Source organism: Balaenoptera ricei, chromosome 9 (assembly GCF_028023285.1).
Source record: "Balaenoptera ricei isolate mBalRic1 chromosome 9, mBalRic1.hap2, whole genome shotgun sequence".
Lineage (NCBI taxonomy): Eukaryota > Metazoa > Chordata > Mammalia > Artiodactyla > Balaenopteridae > Balaenoptera > Balaenoptera ricei.
In genome coordinates this window covers 27,848,648-27,854,733 of record NC_082647.1, presented here as the reverse complement: position 1 = coordinate 27,854,733, position 6,086 = coordinate 27,848,648, and the positions used below count along the sequence as shown (strand labels likewise).

Genomic DNA, 6,086 nt, shown 5'->3' with positions numbered 1-6,086 from the left:
ATGAGGTGAGAGAGATTTTTTTTCAGAGAGAAAAGGAGTAGGAAAAGGAAGTAACGTTCCTAAATTTAGGGGCATTGTATGTGGGTCTTGTGAGCCCCTGAACGTAAGAACACTGTGTCTTTCTTCTTCATACTGAGAAGCAGGGCAGAGGGGGAGAAAGATGGGAAATCTTTGAAATGAAGCCTGGGCAGTTAGTGAGATGATTCTGGAATAGAAGACAAACCGAAAGGTTGTTAAGTCCCATGGTCAGTTCTTAGTCTTCATCTTACTTAACCTAGCAGCAGAATTTGATACAGTTGATTGCTCTCTCCTGCTGCAGATGTTTTTCTTTCCTTAGCTTGCATTCTGTCTTGTGGCTTTGGTTAGCCACAGGGCTCATCCCTTGAATGCCTTTATTTTTATGTCTTTGTGTATTCATTTGGTGAGCTCATCTAGCCTCATGGCTTTATGTATCACTAATTTGTTTTTCCAGCTCAGACTCCCCCCACAAATGTGGACTCACATTCACCTGCCTCGTTAACCTTTCCTCTTGGACTTTAACAGTATTTCAAGCTTTACATGATCCAAGCTGAGGTCCCATTCCTCCTCTCTAAACCTGCCCTTTCTGGGACTTTTTCGATCTCAGTTTATGGCAACTCTATCCTTCCAGTTGCTTAGACTCGATCCTGGTCTCCCTTCTCACAAACCCAACATCAGATCTAAGATAAATTCTGTTAATTTTACCTTCAAACAGAGCAAAAGACCTGCATGTTAGATGGTGAAATGTTGTGCTCATTACTGTATCCTGAGTACCCAGAAAAGAAAGCCCCCTTGAAAGTACTCATTTACACTGATACTGGGTGGCCCAGACCTTCAGGATTATACCCAGACTTTCTAAGCTGCATCAAAACACTTTAACAAAACCTCAAAACTCAACTTGATTTTAGTATTTTTGAATTATAGTATTCGAATTTAATATTTTTGAATTAATACTTTGAACTATTTAATATTTTTAAATTATAGGAAATGTGAAAAATTGTCTTATTTGTATGGTAATTGCATATTAAATCCTCAAATCAGGCTACAACTAAGCTGCATATAATGTATAATAGTAGAAATTCCATTTTGGAAAAATCAGAGTGTTTTGTCCCAGGACTGACACTATTTACTAGAGGTAAATCTAAGTCTAGCAGAAATAATTACATTTTTCTAGTTTCCTGACAGAATCACTAAGCTTAACTTTTATACTGGAATTGTTTGAACAAAATGGTGAATCAATTTTGAAATGTAAAAAATAAAGATCTGAATGAAAGTGGGGGGCAATACCAGGACCTCTTAATGGTAATGAATTTACACTGAAATTTTAAACTTTTAGCATGGTAAGTTTTCCTCATCAAATTCACAAAATTTTTCTACAACACGTAAGGTCAAAATGCTCTTTTTCATAATTAACTACTAATTGATGGAATGTCATGCATGAGCAACTTCAAAAAATCAAAACGTAAGTACAGGTGCACATGAAAAGATCACTTCTTTTCAGAAAGAACAGAAGAGAATACTGGATTTTCAGTAATTCAAATTTTACTTTGGTTGTCAATATAAAGCTCTATTATACAGTCTTGATTATGATGATGTTTAGTTTATAAAACAAGATACTAAGAGTAGTGAAAGTCACCTTGCCTTAGCACTATCAATTTAGGATATGTAAGAGGTTAGAATTAGGAAAGACTAGAAGAAAAAGACTCAAAATACTTTGAGTATCCATTAATGTAAAACCGATCTCTCTCTCTTTAAAACTCAGATGTGTGTGCGTGTGTGTCTTTTATTCTCTGACCCTCTCCTCCATAGCCTACTTATGTCTTATCTCTCTTACCAAATTTGGGCTTCTTTTCTACTTATTCTCTCTGTACAAATGGTAAACTTCTTCAGGGCTAGAATAGTGTGTCCCACTGCCCCACCCCATCTTGGCATGCATGCCCTGAGCGGTCTAGCACCACATTCTGCATATACTAAAATGTCTGCATGTATAGAATAGACAACTGAATGAGACAGTTGCTTTAATGTCCATTTTATGTCCCAGGAGTATGATACTGTTAGTAAGCCCTGTGTCTGTAGAGTGATTACTATTTTTTCAAAGAACTTCTGTAATTATGCTCTTATTTTATTCTCATAATGATATGAAGTAATGAGAGCAGTATTATTACACAGGTGGGAACTAAGGCACAGGCATTTCAACGGTTTGCCTTAATTCACAAAGACATGGACAAATCTGAGACTAAAATACAGATTCCCTGCTTTCTTTTAATTCAGGGTTCTTTCTCTTGATGCACTTGAAATGTCTCTCACAGTATTGAAAATTAAGAGCTTTGTTCTAAAAAAAGAAAAAAGAAAGGTCGACCTGCTTTCTTAAAATTCACTCTGCGTCAGTTTTAATTGAATCAACCTTTAGTTAAGTTAGACAGGATATAACTGCTAACCTACATGAACAAGTCACCAGTGTTCAGCAAACCATTTAGCACATATCTGATGTGTGCTTTCTATGTGGCAAGGTCTTTACCAGACACTGGTGATGAAGTGGGAAATGTAACTGGGGGCCAGTACAGAATACTCCCCACTTTTTGCCCATTATTGGTTTAGTGTGCTTCTACAGCACTACCTTACTAAAAACTACCCTCGCGTCACTTGCCTTTGTGCTGCTGTGTGGAAACAAAATGACCGAGTGATGTCAGCAATGCAGTTTCTCCCAGGGGCCTGTGACATCAGCGCTCCTGATGGAAGGCGGTGCTAATACATTTGACTCACAGTTTCAGTTGTGTTCCAGTCTGAAAAAAACAAAAACAAAAACAAACAAAACAAAACAGTAGAAAGCACAGCAAGAGCAAACAACCAATTATCAAAGTACTGGTAAGCATACTAAAATAAATGATTTCTTTTCTCTTCTCACATTTTTCTACTCTGTTTTATACACAGCTGAAATAAAATATGCATTTTTTTAAAAAAAAATAACAGCCCCCAAGACCAAAATAATGAACAAGTGCAGAAAGCAAGGAAGGAGGAGGAGAAAATCTGAAATATACCAAAGTATAAAAATGAAGCCAAGTGAAACATACACAGTACTGCTCCCTAAACTACAAAATAACAGGGCAGAACAAAGTAGGGTTCTCCAAGATGTGTGAATGACACCGTTTTGCCCAAGAGGCAAGATAAAGCTGCAGTCTGATGAGGCTTTTACGGAGAATGGGCTGTATCAGAAGGGAATATGGGGTGCCAAATGGCTTTGTGGGGGGGATGGGATAGTACGGCTCATGGTAACAAGAACTGTATTTTAAATTCTCAGTCAAAGGCCTGCAAGCCCCACACCTGTTTTCAGGAACACAGAGTACCTGTGGGCAGGTGAGAAGCGTGGTGGCAGTGGGTGCCTTAAATGTGAAGACTGGGAAGCCACATGGCTCCCTGGAGGTTCACGTACAGTGCCGCCAAGTCTCCTGTTCCCAAAATAACAGTGGGTGGTTCCAGGGACAGTCCCTTTAACACTGTGCTGCAACCACTTCTACCTCAGGCTCCTCGTATCAGCTGCTAAGATTATCACCTTGACACAGGACATGCACTTCTTGCTATATATATATAAAAGGGACACCTATTTGGATGTCGGTAATGTTACATGTACCTTCCTCAGAACAGCGGTAATATTCAGTAGTTGTTCACTGCTTGATCACATCCTCACTGAAACTCACCCTCACCCGTAAACCACGGGGACACTGTTCAAAAATCCAATTCACTTTGTTTCCATTTGAGAAAACCAGCAGGAAAAGCCAATTTCCAAAACAGGCAAATGTGGAAGTGATTATTAGCATTATGAATAGGTCATTCTCTTAAATGTTTGAATTACTCAAAGCCTGCTTTACTGTGTGTGTATAGATGATTAGCTACTTGAGGAATAGATCTCATTAAAATGGTGAGTGCCATGGTCATTGTATTATTATTATTTTTATTACGGTTATGATTATTATTACTCCCATATTACAGATGAATAAACTGAGTCTCAGAGATTTTAAATAGCAAATCTAAGGTGACAGAGAAAGTAAGTGGTGAGGCAAGACTTGCTCATAGGTCTATGTCATCAGTAGCATATTTTCATTTATTTACCACACCGTTTCTCTTTTTTGTTCTTTCTATTATTTTAAATATTGTACGATATAAGTAGATCTATAATAACTATTATATAAATGGATAAAACAGGCATAAATTTATTCACATAAGAGCAGAAATGTCCCTGAAATGTACCAAACTACATTTTCAAATGTCGGGTATAGATTTTTTTCATAAATTGAATTATACTCTAAACCTTCATACGAATTTTTAATATTATAAGTTACAAAGCTATAAAAATTAGTTTCACAATGTTGCTTGCTTTTTATAAGAATTCTTTGTTGAAAAATTCCAAATCAGATTAATAATTATAAAATGTGCACAATGTTCTAGCCTTCAACCTTAACTATTTCAAGACACAGTTAATGGTGGTATAAATACAAAATATTTCTTGGGGTTTGCTCCACGGATGACAGAAATACAGCCTCTTTTATCACAAAAAGGAGGTAGAACCTCTGAATTCACATTTATGGTTTCCACATTTTGAAATAAAACTGGTAAATTCACTATAATCCACGTGTTTATTCATTAACACTAAGTACAGAGAATGAATCAGAGAGATAAGAAGAAAAATAAAAGCATATAGTACTCCACGAAGCCTAGGGAGTAGAGAGTTCCAGGAAAAAAAGGGAGGGATCAATGGCAGCAAATCCAACAGAGGGCCTGAAAAATAAGAAATGGAAAGTGGCCATCAACCTTAGACACTAGGAGGTCAGTGAGACCCTTGAGAAGAGTTATTTTAATGGAGCTGTGGGGATGGAAGCCAGATGGCTTTGTGAATGCTGACAGTGGCCGAGTTAATCCAGGGATACCCATGTCAAAACAAATTTAAGGCAGATTATTTTCATTAGAAAATCAGTAAGACACTAAACTTTATTTTTTAAAAGAAAACAAACAACCCTTCCCAATTAAAATACTAATTTTCTGCTTGCTTTACCTCTGCTGCTCACTTTAGACTCTATGTTTTATAACTTGACCTAAAAAGTCTTGATCAGATTAGATATCACTGAATGTCATATCCCCATCTGTGTATCAGACTGGCAGGTATGACATGCAAATCAAATGAAAAACAGTAAATTCCTACAACAAGAAGATCATATTTAATGAGATTTGACATGAGTCTAAAAGACGAAGAATGAGAAAGAGTGTGAGTTAAAACTGACTAAAAGTGGATTTGGATCTGCAGATGCAGACTCACAGATTTGTCTCTTGAACAACTGATTTTAAAATATTTTAAAATTCTACTTAAGTGGTTTTGCTTTGTTCCTTCAGCAAGGACCCTTATAGCAGCTGGGTTGGCAGATCATTTGTTTTCATGAGAGCTCTTTGAACCAATCAGGACCCAGATAATCTTATTACACCTCTGTGGCCATGTGTTTCTTGTGATGAGGGTCCAGAGAAATCTCACTTTACTATGTGCCAGGAATCGTTCATATTTCAGTTGTACAAGGTCAGATCTTAATTTAGCCACCAACTGGGTACTTAATTTTAGATACACAGAGGAACACATTGGCTCCAAGACACTTCCTCTGATTTAGAAAGGCAAGGTCCTGGATAAGAATGACAAGATGATAATTCCAAAAGGTGAGAGATTATGAAATATTTTATCTGTTCCTCACCAACTAGCTTCAGTAGTCTAGTATTGGGAATATTTTGAAGAGATGGAAACACGTATTGTGATAGCTTCTCATTACTTTCCTTACTATTGATCACCTGTCTAGGGCCTTTTTAATTACAGAATAAAGCCAGGGTTGTTTCATTCGCTTACAGAATATTAACTCAATTGCATAGTTATTAAGCTTAATAAAAAATAGTATCATGAGAAAAACAGATCAAGAATGAATATGCTCATAGAAAGTGTCAGCATAGACACTATGGAATGTCTTAGCTAGCCCTGGTTTCTGAGAAAAAAATTAAATGATTTTTGTGAATAATTAAATTTTTATCAAGGTGTTTTT

At 36.7% G+C, this 6,086-nt stretch overlaps 1 protein-coding gene across 6 annotated transcripts in view; it reads left to right on the top strand.

Annotated features, from left to right (window-relative positions):
• Positions 1-5,628: 5,628 nt before the first annotated feature.
• Positions 5,629-6,086, top strand: part of ASB15 (ankyrin repeat and SOCS box containing 15) — a 32,086-nt gene continuing 31,628 nt past the window's right edge. For 4 of the 6 annotated variants that reach the window (XM_059933484.1, XM_059933487.1, XM_059933481.1 and 1 more), the window contains exon 1: positions 5,630-5,712. The gene's annotated coding sequence lies outside the window, so the exon portion shown is untranslated. Of the gene's footprint in view, positions 5,713-6,086 lie in introns of all 6 variants that reach the window. The other 2 variants (XM_059933482.1, XM_059933483.1) reach the window with 2 other exon arrangements.